Below are 12,759 nucleotides of genomic sequence, written 5' to 3'. Positions count from 1 at the left end.
TTGTGTACAACTAAGAAGATGCAAAACATCTTTCCCAACTTCTCCTTTGGGATATGCAAGATAAAAAGGCGAATTGCACCAATATATTACACTTGTTTTCTTGTAATTGGCAATAATAACGACAACAACAGCCACTAATTACAGAGGTCTGCAAAATTAAAAAACAAATTATTTGAATTCTGAGTAGTTATTTTTTATTGCACGTCTGAACATAATAAAAAAAAATACATTTATAATGTTTCCATCACATCACATTTAAAAAAAAAATAAACAAATTAAATTAAAATACAGGTATATTAAAACATAAATTTAAATTGATGAATACAGTATTATTCTAAATTAACTGAAAATGAAAATATTTTGTCAATATAATTTTTTAAACGTGTACATAAAGGGAACAACACTATATATTCCATGACTCACGTATAACTTTTCTACTCTTTGTAACTTCTCAGTTTTTTTTTTGCCCCAGAACTTCATTTGGTGGTCAGTCCTTAGTACAATTTTCTGGTGCATCCCTATGAATCATCCAACAGTAGTCCGCAATTACACTGATATCCCAACGTCCCTGTTACCTGCTTTCCATGTTCTCGATATCCAGATGGAATCGTTCACTCTTTGCTTCACTCACCACTCCAAGAGAAAAATTCCAGATGCAGATTCAAAACATGAACTTTGAGACATTTTGCAACCGAACTCCTTATACTAGGCCAACAAATTTCTCACCGTTTCTTTGTAATTTGGAACATTATTGTTACACACACACACACACACACACACACACACACACACACACACACACACACACACAAAATTATTTTGAATAATACACAAGCCTCTCCCAGGTTGTTCAGCAAACCATGAAATTCTGCATCAGAAATAAGTTTTCTAATATCAGGTCCAGTATATACGCCCTCTTTCAATTTTGCTGTAGAGAGACTAGGAAAATCTGGGGACAAATACATGAAACAGGCCCGATCCATTGATAGGGCATTGACAAACTGCTTCATTAATCCAGGCTTAATATGAATCGGTGTTGGCAGCACTCTATCTAGATTCACCAAGCAAGGTCTGATAATGTTTTGGGGACCAAGCTATAGATTTTTTGTATTTGACCATTCCCTCTGAACCCAGTGTAAATCCTTGACTCTGCTGTCCCACTTATAGAGAAACATGGGAATTTTGTATAATCTGACTGCTGACCCAGTAAGATACACAGAACTTTCAAGTCCCCACATATGAACCAATGGTGATCATTACAGTTGATTTTCTTGAGAAGATTGGCCAAATTCTGGTACGTTTGTTTTAAATGCACAGAATGAGCAACAGGTACTTATGTCTATTTATTACCATTATGAAGAAGTACTCCTTTCAGGCTTCTTTTAAATGAATCTGTAAACAGTCTCCGTTCTTCTGCATTATAATCTCTGCCAAGTTTCTGCACTAGGCCACTTACGTCAGTGTAATAAACCAAGGATCAGTATAATAAACCACGATTTTTTATGAAGATCATTGTGATAAAAAAAAAAAAAAAAAAAAAAACACTCCACTGAGAGTAATTTACAAGAGCACAAGTCCGCTGAGTCACACTGAGATATGTTTGCTGCATTCTAACACTGGTATGACTCATCACTGTGTTGTGTTCCAGTTATAATCTGGCTTATCAAATAAAATAATTGAGTTCTTTTAAACATGGGTTTGATTATTAGAAATCACTTAATTGAAACATATTATCATTGTAATAAAATATTCATATTAGAGTATTCATATTACGTTCATATTAGAATATTCATATTATATAGTCTATCTTCTTATATACCTAGGCTGCTTCCCCCAAGGAAAGGGAGGTAGCACAGACAGGACGATACATTCCCAATTTACTCATCCACTGAAACACATTCATTCGCATCTTAGCCCCAAGGGGAGAAAAGACAGATCCTCACCGCACCACACCACACGAGGGTCAGCTGCGCAGTGCAATCAGTGACATCTGTAGCACGGCCTGACAACAGAGCTGGTTTACCCCTGCCATATCATAATGGGCCCATCCCCTTACCAGCACCTGACCTGATCAGCTGATCAGACCAAAAACGGGAGAATATCCGCTCAGGGCTGCGTCATCGTTTATTCATTCACAATTTCTCTCCAATCATTTCTATCATGCACAATTACTCTTCCTTGCTCAACAGACATCCCTCACGCATCCAACGCCCTCTTCACACTGTTCATCCATCCTATTCGTGGTCTTCCTCTCAGCCCTACAACTCTCGCATCAGATCTACTTATCTTTTGACCAATTGCTCATTATCCATTCTCTCCATGTACCCAAACCATCGCAACACCCTCTGCTCAACTCGATCAGCCATGTCCTGCACATCTCCAGTTCTCCTTCGCACTTCATCATTTCTCACTTGATCCATACAGGGCTGACACGAATTTGCGCGAGCGTATTTATCAATTCGTGACATTGTACATCAGTGAGAAAACCACGAATTCTAGTGGAATTCCCACTGCGCATTACTTACTTCAACCGTCCTCATATTCACTCCAATCGGGATGGTTTTCAGAACATTTCTCACTGTTTCACAAGTGATCAGTCTTATGCACGACATTAGTGCCTTCACTGAGTGATTTATCGTGAGCGTATATCTCTCACTTTCTTTTCGTTGACCGTTGAAGTTTGAACACAGCCATCCCTTGCCCTCTTTCATAGTTTGAAGTTAGTCAGCTTTGAGTCATCATGAGAGTAGGACCGTTTGCGCCCAGCGTACAGCGAGTTCCTGAATCTCCACCTAGACAGTGAATTAGCGAAGTGGGCTTAGCGAATTGCAGTGTCTGATGTCCAGCACAGGCACCCAGTCTCTTCGCTCAGCTCCTCTCCACTGACCAGGATTTCTTTTCGTTTTTCCTAGGTTTAAGTGTGTTTAGCTTTTAAATGAGCAAGTGAGTGTATTATCCTTGTTATTTTCAATTCATTTTTGAGACTCATGTAACGTAAATTTATTTCATTGTAATTAATAAATTTACAGTTCTTTCCTTGAGCTTAATGTAGTTAAACTCGTGTTTTATTTCTCCACATTAAGCTTATTTTAGTTGCCGCTCCTAGTTTGCACAAACGGTTTACATTATTCACAACTGGTACTTAGGCCAGTTCTTTTGTATCACACTTAAATCCGTTGTGCCAGCCAGGAGTTAATCCACTGGCAAGAACCTGTTTATCATTATTAGCATTAGTTATTGATTGTCAGGGGTGGAGTCACTTTCTCAAGAAGCTAACAGTACTAACAAACAGCATGCGTGAATAATTAGTCTCTGCTGTGTACTGTTGAGAAAGTTTATAAAATCTCGTCCTTAGAGAATCAGCGAAGTAAGCCGGCATAAAGTAAACCTTACTGCTTAATTTTCACAAGTCAGTTCCTTGTCTCTATTTTCAAGCAACATCTAAGCATTCTAAATTCATAAATTCACATCCCCCCATGACATCTGGCGACCTCACTCCAGGATATTAACTCCTAGCTCTAAAGTTATTAACAAGATAATACTCATTCACTCACACCTAGGTATTTATCATCAAAGTCTATAGGCACTATCTCACTGGTGGTTATTGATTCATTCCTATTAATTTTAGGTAATAGTTTTCACAACCAGTTGCATTTTTTTTTTCAATTTTCTTTCTTTACCAATTTAAGTAGATAAAATTGGTCACCACCAACCTGTTCCTATATTCTTTACTCTTGATTATTGGCATTTCTCTGCAAAATAGCATTCAGTACTTAGTCTTTAGCCCACTCAGTCTTAAATGAGTCAGCATCATGACTACTAATATATATGTACAGGAAGCCAAAGATATGGGGCTTAGCGACCCAGAACAAATCAAGGACTACGTCCTCTCTCGGTTTAGTTACGAGTAGCAACGTGAGAATAATGCTCGTGAAGAGCATCAAATTCATCGTGAACACGAGTGAGAACAATGCGACTACGAGCGAGAACAACGCGAATACAAGAGAGAACAATGAGAGAGAGAACGAGAACACGAACGTTCCGAGCACGAGGCATAGAGAAACATGAACTTGAGATGCTGAAGCTCAAGCAAAACTCCTTGGCTTCTGATACATCTGGTGCAGCTAACCCAAGCTCCACGAGCGTTCTCCCTGCACATGTTCTGGCAACTCCACACATCAAGCTTCCTCCATACAAGGAAGGCGAGCGAATCTAGCCATTCATAGCTCGTTTCGAAGACATGGCTCAGCTGTACCAGTTGCATGAGGCAGCTAAGCGGCTCCAGTTCCTTAGCTTGTTTGAGGGCTCTGCCCTCGATATTCTCCACAGAATTCGTGGAGACAATCTCATGTATGAGATGATGAAGGCCACACTCATCAAAGCATACGGTCTCACAGTTGACAATACCAGGAGTCAGTTTATGAGGGCGCGTTTACTAGAAAAGGAGACTGCTGTTCATTTTCTTGATCGGCTTACTGCTTACTTAGAAGAGTGGATGGAGAAAGATGAACTCCTCCCACGCGAGAGGGGATAATTGACCCTATGCTATGGACGCAGCTAGAGAAGTCATGGCAAGCTGAGCTTATGGCTCAGCTTAAGATCTGCCAGGCAAGGGATGCCAGCCAAATGGTTGAGGAGGCTGATGCATTCTTCACAGCTACGGGTATCAAACTCGTAAGCAACACACCTGGAACAGGAAAGCTGACAAATCTGGGAAACCGTCTCAGACTGAACCCCAGCAACAAGGCCGTTCTCAGAATAATGGCCAAGGTCCAAACAAACCGCAGAAGAAGGACCAGGGGCAAAATATCCAGAAACCAGAGTAGAAAGGGTATAACAAGTACCCTAACCAGCAGCAGTATCAGCCATGCAATCGACCATTGGGACTATCCTTTTCAGCACCAGCCCAAGTGAATCAGAGGCAGGGGGCGAATGCAGCCTTTATTCCTCAACAGCAGTATGGTGGTGTCGTCCCTAGCAGTATGGGTACTTCCCCACAGTTCACTAGTTCCCCAGCGACAATGAACCCTCCTCCACAGATGGTCAACTCTCCACCTCCCCAGACAGTGAGTACGACCCCTCAGGTATCTAATTCTCAGGGTACCATGTTTGCCTCATCATTCATTCAGCAGCCTCATCAGTGGCTGGCTGCTTCCTCCACAGGCCCTCCCATGGGTAACTTCCTTGTTCAGCCAGGGTTTGTGGGAGGCATTCCCGTGAAGGTCCTGAGAGACAATGGTTCCTCAGGTTGCTCTGTCAGGCAGAGTCTAGTTCGGCCTGAGGAGTACACAGGTCGGCAGATCCAAGCTATGCTTATTAATGGATCAGTGAGGTTGTTCCCTGAGGCACGTATCCAGGTGCCATCTCCACTTTACACTGGTATGACAGTTGCAGTTGTCATGCCAGAACCTTTGTTTGACCTTATCATAGGCAATATTCCAGGTGCCAAGTATAGTTGCACCATAGATGACGCTACTCTGACTTCGGCTGCAGTAACACAAGCCATCGCTGACGCTTCAAATTGTGTCACCCCTGTGACCATTGCATCGCCACAAGACCTGATTTGTAGCCAAGGTGTTGTCCAGGAACAACACTCTGACCCAACACTTGCTGCCGTGTGGAAGAAGCAAAAGTGTAGAGTGATAAAGTATTCACAGGGAGGTCAAGCCAAGTTCCTTCGTAAACAAGGACGGCTCTACCCTGAGTCACGAACACCCTAGGGCGAGGTTCGACTGCAGTTTGTCTTTCCCCCTAAGTATCACCTAGCAGTGTTAGAATGGGGTAATTGTTCAGCCTCAGGAGGTCACATGGGCAAAAGGAAAACCTAGGGCCATATCAGTGCTGACTTTTTCTGGCCAGGAATGGGACCGGAAATAGATAGTTTTGTGTGTTCCTGCAATGTGTGTCCACGTACCACCAATCAGGGACATGTCCTTCCTATGCCATTTGAATCCACACCCATAATCTCTGAAGCAGTTGAGAGACAAGGCAGTGGTAATGTGGGTGCAGATCTGATGTCTCGCCCGTTGGTCCCACAGGACACATTATGTCCAGGGCTGTACATACACATGTACCGTAGGTTAAGGGGGAAGTTCGAGAACCACATAGAGACAATCCAAGGCTGTGTTTGAATTACCTTGTGGTGTCTCGAGCTGTGGGCCTCTCTGAGGATTCCCGAAGAATGCACATTATCCACATGAGTGTTCACACCCACGGTGGGTGTTAAATGTGACCTGCCCGAGATTGCGTAGGGATTCTCAGTTTGCCAATGTTAACTGTAAGTGTAGAGTAGGGTGTAACCGGTAAACTGGGTCCTATGGCTTAGCGAATTGCAGCATTTGATGTCCTGCACAGGCACCCAGTCTTTTCACTCAGTTTGACCACGTTTCCTGGTTAATAATAATGTAGGTTTAGGGTTTAACAAGTAAACTGGGTCCTCTGGCTTAGTGAATTGCAGCGTTTGATGTTCTGCACAGGCGCCCAGTCGTTTCGTTCAGTTTGACCACGTTTCCTTGTTAATAATGTATCCAATACGAAAATAATGGTGACCTCAAATGTACAAAGCTTGGCTGTCACTTAAAATTTTTGGCTAGGGCGTACTTTTTGTAGCATACATACTGACTGCTAGGCAGAAAAATTGTAATTTAATAAAGATTGTTGTCGCACTAACACTTTTGATGCTCCACCTTGATTGCTTTTGCAGGTGCAGCTGGCGGGTGTAGCAATTTTGTCGTGGAGATCAGCTGATCGTCTCTTCCTCATGCTGCTGCCTCTTCTCTTCTGCCTTGTCACCTTTATTTACTATTGATTTGTATTACATAATTTTACACGTAGGCACAGTTACACCACAACTGTCACACCTACACCGTGTATTACATACATCACGCTACATAACAATTAGTTGTTAATGTAAATGTAGCGAACTTTTTGCTCAGTTTGACCTGAGTACAGGATTTTTCACCATCGTCACAGAGTTTTTTCCTCAAGCTTGCTTCTATTAACGTAAATATGAGGTTTTTATGCTCATGGGCAACTGCGATTTTCTCCTGTAGCAGGATAGTAGACGCACCACACTGTGAATCTTGTGTGACTGAGTTAGGATTTATATGTATGCATATCGTAAAATTTTTCTAAAGAAAAATTTGATTTTGATGGGGCGTAATGTCATGAATTCACGCAAGCATATTTATAAATTCGTGACATTGTACATCAGTGAGAAAACCATGAATTCTAGTGGAAATCCCACTGGGCATCACTCAGTTCAACCGTTCTCGTATTCACTCAGATCGGGATGGATTTCAGAACATTTCTCACTGTTTCACAAGTGATCATTCTTATGCACGACATTAGTGCCTTCACTGAGTGGTTTATTGTGAGCGTATATCGCTCACTTTCCACTGACCTTTGAAGTTCGAACACGGCCATCCCTCGCCCTCTTTCATAGTTTGAAGTTAGTCAGGTTTGAGTCATCGTGACAGTAGGACCGTTTGTGCCCAGCGTAAGGCAGCGCCGCCGTTGTACAGCGAGCTCCTGAATCTCCACTTGGATGGTGAATTGGCGAATTGGGCTTAACGAATTGCAGTGTCTGATGTCCAGCACAGGCACCCATTCTTTTCGCTCGGCTCCCCTCCACTGACCAGAATTTCTTTTCGTTTTTCCCAGGTTTAAGTGTGTTTAGCTTTTGAATGAGCAAGTAAGTGTATTCTCCTTGTTATTTTGAATTCATTTTTGAGACTCATGTAGCTTAAATTTATTTCATTGTAATTAATAAATTTACAGTTCTTTTCTTTGAGCTTAATGTAGTTAAACTCGTGTTTTATTTCTCCACATTATGTTTATTTTAGTTGCTGCTCCTAGTTTCCAGAAACACTTTACATTATTCATAACTGGTACTTAGGCCAGTTCTTTTGTATCACACTTAAATCCGTTGTGCCAGCCAGGAGTTAATGCACCGGCAAGAACCTGTTTATCATTATTAGCATTAGTTATTGATTATCAGGGATGGAGTCACCTTCTCAAGACGCTAACAGTACTAACAAACAGCTCACGTGAGTAATTAGTCTCTGCTGTGTACTGTTGAGAAAGTTTATAAACTCTCGTCCTTAGAGAATCGGCGAAGTAAGGCGGAATAAGGTAAAACTTACTGCTTGATTTTCACAAGACAATTCCTTGTCTCTATTTTCAAGCAACATCTAAGCATTCTTAATTCATAAATTCACATCCCTCCGTGACAAGCGCAATTCTCCGCCAACTCCTATAGCACACAACTCAGATCGCAACCAAAATTTCATTATCTTTGCCTTTGCCCATTTCCTAAAAATCCATAAAATTTCCTCGTACTCAATCAATAACTGTTCAGACATCTCATGCCCAACTTTTGTTAGCGAAGGTAATGATTGTGAAACTTGCACTGATTGGCCTGGGGAGTTGCACTAGGTCAGGTTACGTTAAGTCAGATTAGTTTACATTGGTTTGCCTTAACTCTCAGACATTTGGAAAGTTTCTCGTTCCAGTTAAGATCATCTGGTGGTTAACAAGGCGAAGTAGTTAGTTTCTCTACTAAAGGTTATCCTCTTCATTCCGATGACATCTTATACACGATAGTCCACATATAACGCTCCACTTCCATCCCTCTGGACCAATTCTCGTGTGCTGCAGAGATGATTCAGTCAGCGGAATCAGTTTCTGTCATGCATCATTTATTCAGTTCCTACTCCCACTGCCACACCTACGCCCGTACCAGCAGACTGAGCCATCCACAAAACACACGACATCGCTGGCTGAGTTCGTTGTGTAGTGCTTATGGGTCACCCAATATATTGTTCCCACCATCTCATGAAGGGTTTATTCAGTTTAACAGAGTCCATTCCTAGTTTTCATTCACCTTAACTTCGTCCAGGGCTGGCTTTCTTTGGCTTATTACACAGAGATCTGCGGCAGAAAAAGGTAATGCTACGGCTCTATGTCCCTTCCATGGCACTTCTCCGTGACTAGCACTAAGCTCATGTTCCTGTTTTCTTTTTAAGGCTCAATATTCAAAATGGAGGACTGTCTAAGTCAAGTTATAGTGAAAAAAGTAAAGCAACAGGGTTAAATAATGCAAGGTTTAACCCCTTATGCTACAAAACCTCCCTCCCGAACTTAATAAAACCGTGTGATCAAAGCAAGAATAACATTTTAAAGAAATATTCGTACTGAAAGGATTAACATATTCAGCACGAAGATGTTTACTTCCCTCTACCACCAGACAGTGTCATTCAGCTTGGTGGAGACCATTAGTACTGAACATGTTAATAAAGGCTTTCACGAAACCTTACAGATCGATAATTCTCTCCTAAACTCTACTTGTCCCTTTGTAGATAATAAGATTTAAGCATTCGGTTGCTGTATTAGTAGTTAATGTATTAGGATGCTAGTTTTTTTTTTTTTTTTTTTAGTGTTAGTGTGGGCTGCAAATTTTAGTCATTTAGTCTTGGTTAAGGTATGACAGGTGTTCTAAGGCAAGATTAGGTAATTTTAGGCTGTTTTAGGTTAGTACGGAACTGGTTTGCCTAGATTACTTTCGACTAGGTAGTGTAAGGTTATTCAAAGAGTTACAGAACCTACAGTATGTGTTTTGATAGCATGTGTTTTCATAGTTACCGACTGTACAGTACCTGTACTGAACATTTTGAAATGTTTAGAGGTGAAGGTGTGTGTAAGATATGGATAATATGGTTGTTTTATAGTGAATGTATAATATGCACAAGGAAAGTGTATTTCAGCGGGTGTAAAAAATCATAATATAATGGAACTGATGTGCAGTAAACTGTGTGAGTAATTAGCCCCGTTTGTAACCATTGACCTTTGATGTCATATTAATGACGGTCACTGCCAGCCGTAAATGATTAACTCTCTCTCTCTCCCTCTCTCTCTCTCTCTCTCTCTCTCTCTCTCTCTCTCTCTCTCTCTCTCTGCCATGTATCTCCGTTATTTGCCTGCCAAGTGTATATGATTTAACTGCCTCGTCTGTCTTCCATCGTGCTACTGCGTTTTATTTTTGTGTGACGGAGTGTATGTTGGAACAAGAGGACCACCGCCGTCCAGGCTCATAGTTTGCTTTTTATTTTTTTAACTGTTATTGTTTGTGGCGGTGTTGTTGGTGTGTTCCTCTTTCCGCTTCGTCTATTTTTCCTGCTTCCTTATACATTCATTCCAATGTATCCATGTCATGAGAGTGGCATCTCCGACGTGTCATGCCATCTAATATCATAGTTGGATCCCATTGCAGTCTTCTGTTTGGTTTACTTTTCTTATTCTTGTGTATTTATTAACATAATTGGGTTCCCTTTTCTTCTCTTGTGGCTTCGACTTTTTTTATTGCGTTTGTCTGATATTCTCCTTGTCTTTCCTTGTCTTCTTCTATTGTATCGATTTTTCAGGTTCTTGGTTATCTAATGCCATTGCTGGCTTTCGAGGTTTTCAATTATTGAGTTAGTTTTTCTTATTATAATTTATCCAGTATCATCGGTGGGTTTCAATATCCTCTTTTATTGTGTTATCTCTTCTTCCTGTTTCTCTGTAATTATCGTTGGGTTTCCTAATCATCTTTTATTGCGTCGACTTCTTAAAATGTTTTTCTGATATTTTCGTTGTCTTTCATTGTCCTCTTTTTTTGTGTTAACTTTTCTTATTTTTCTCTATCAAGTATAATCACTGGGTTTCCATTCCGTTTTGTGTGTGTGTGTGTGTGTGTGTGTGTGTGTGTGTGTGTGTGTGTGTGTTACCTATTCATTTTCTTGTTTCTGTAATGTCATCGTTGGGTTTCCTTATCTGCTTTTATTGTGCCGACTTTTCTTATTCTTGTGAATCTAATATCATTCTTGGGTTTTAATGTGTTTTGTTGTATTGACCATTCTAGTTGTAGTTCAATGAGTTTTCGGATTCTGAAGGTCTATTATCGTACAAGTGCCATAACAGCCAGACGGCGTAGTGTTTGCCATTTATGAAGTTCAGAAAATTTATGGTGTGTATTGGGCTATGTCATGTGATATTTTTTTTTTTTTCTCTCTCTCTACTGGCAGATGCCTTAATCCAGTAAGGGGTTGCCACAGACAAATTGACTCCACGTCGCCCTATCCTTTTTTCTTTCGGCAGCACCTCCTCTGATGCACCCCCCTCCACCTCGTATATCTCTTCATACCATCTCTCCACCTCATCCTTGGCCTCCTCCTCCTGCTTTCCTTGCAATCATTGTGACAGAATTCATTGCCGTTTATTTGACCCAGTAGTTAGGATGGCTGAGCACACAGTGCATGTTTTCTAGTATAGCTAAATTTTATTTCAGTGACGAAAAGTCAAAATGGACTTTGATCAGGTTGGTGTATAACTTTAACCACGTTAGCCACGCACTTTTTATTTTACTCTTGCGACCACCACACGATATTCAACTTAGGAAAGGACATTAATAGTAAAGGGATTATTTTTGACTTTATCTAGCCCCAGCAGTTCAAAAAGTCTCTCCTTTGCTGAGTAAGGCCTTCAGGAAGGAGCAAGAATATATTGTAAAATACAATATCGGAGTCTATCTATTCTCACATCTTAATCCCGTAAGGGGTGGCCACAAACAAATCGCCTCCATGTCGCCCTGTCCCCCGCCATTTCATATCCCTGCTCCCAGCTCACACATCCCTCTCTTATATACCTCTCCACTCCATCCCTCCATCTCATCCTTGGCCTCCCTCTCCCTCTCCCCCCCTCCTCCTCACTCATATACACTCTCTTCATCAGTCCTTCACTCTCCATCGTCTCCACATGGCCAAACCACCTCAGTGTGTTGCTCCTAACGCTTCCTATAACATCCACATCCACACCACAACGCACCTTCACTTCCTCATTTGTCAGTCTATCTCTCCATGTGACTCCACATCCTTCTCTCAGATGGCTCATTTCCACTGCTGTCACTCTTGACTTCTGTCCCTTCAACAAGATCCAAGCGTCACTTCCATACGTTAGAGTTGGTATCACAATACAGTCACATAGTAACTTTTTCACTCCTACGCTCACTTCCCTGCTTCTTATCATCACTTTCAAGGAACCAGCAACCTTTCTTCCTTGTTGTACCCTTTCAAGCACTTCACCCTCTAATCTTCCATCCATCCTCATCACACTGTCGAAGTACTCAAACGCACTCACATTTTCCATTTCCTCCTCACCCAGCCTCACTGTACATTCACTGACTTCACTTCTCTCGAAGACTATAATTTGAATCTTCCCTACATTCGCCTTCAGATTCCGTTTCATACACACTCTCCCAAACCCATCCACCAAGCCTTGCAGCTCCCCTTCGTCTTCCCTTAACAATACAGTAACATCTGCAAAGAACAGTACAGGGAGTTTCCAAACACTGCCCTCTCTCATTAGGTCCGCTCCAACATCCACTGCCCTACCTTGTATCTCTTTTATAACCCCATCCGTATACAGATTGAACAACCATGGAGACATGACACATACCTGTTTCAATCCAATCTTCAGTTAGAAAAATTAACTCAGTTCACTATTCACATACACTGCAGCCTTAGCACCCTCACACATACTCATCACGGCATTCAACAAATTCTCATTTACTTCATATATTACTAATACTTTCTACAATCCTTGTCTATCCACCCTGTCCTTCCACCTTCACCTCATGTCGCATCCCTTTACAATCTCACCATCCAGTCCTAAAATCATCCGTTCCTGCTACCCTGTCCGTTTTATTTTCACCCACGACTTCAC

Source organism: Coenobita brevimanus, chromosome 67, assembly GCF_032717465.1.
Source record: "Coenobita brevimanus isolate Jiangsu-jjx chromosome 67, ASM3271746v2, whole genome shotgun sequence".
Lineage (NCBI taxonomy): Eukaryota > Metazoa > Arthropoda > Malacostraca > Decapoda > Coenobitidae > Coenobita > Coenobita brevimanus.
The sequence above is the reverse complement of the archived record's forward strand: the minus strand, read 5'-3'. Positions refer to the sequence as shown.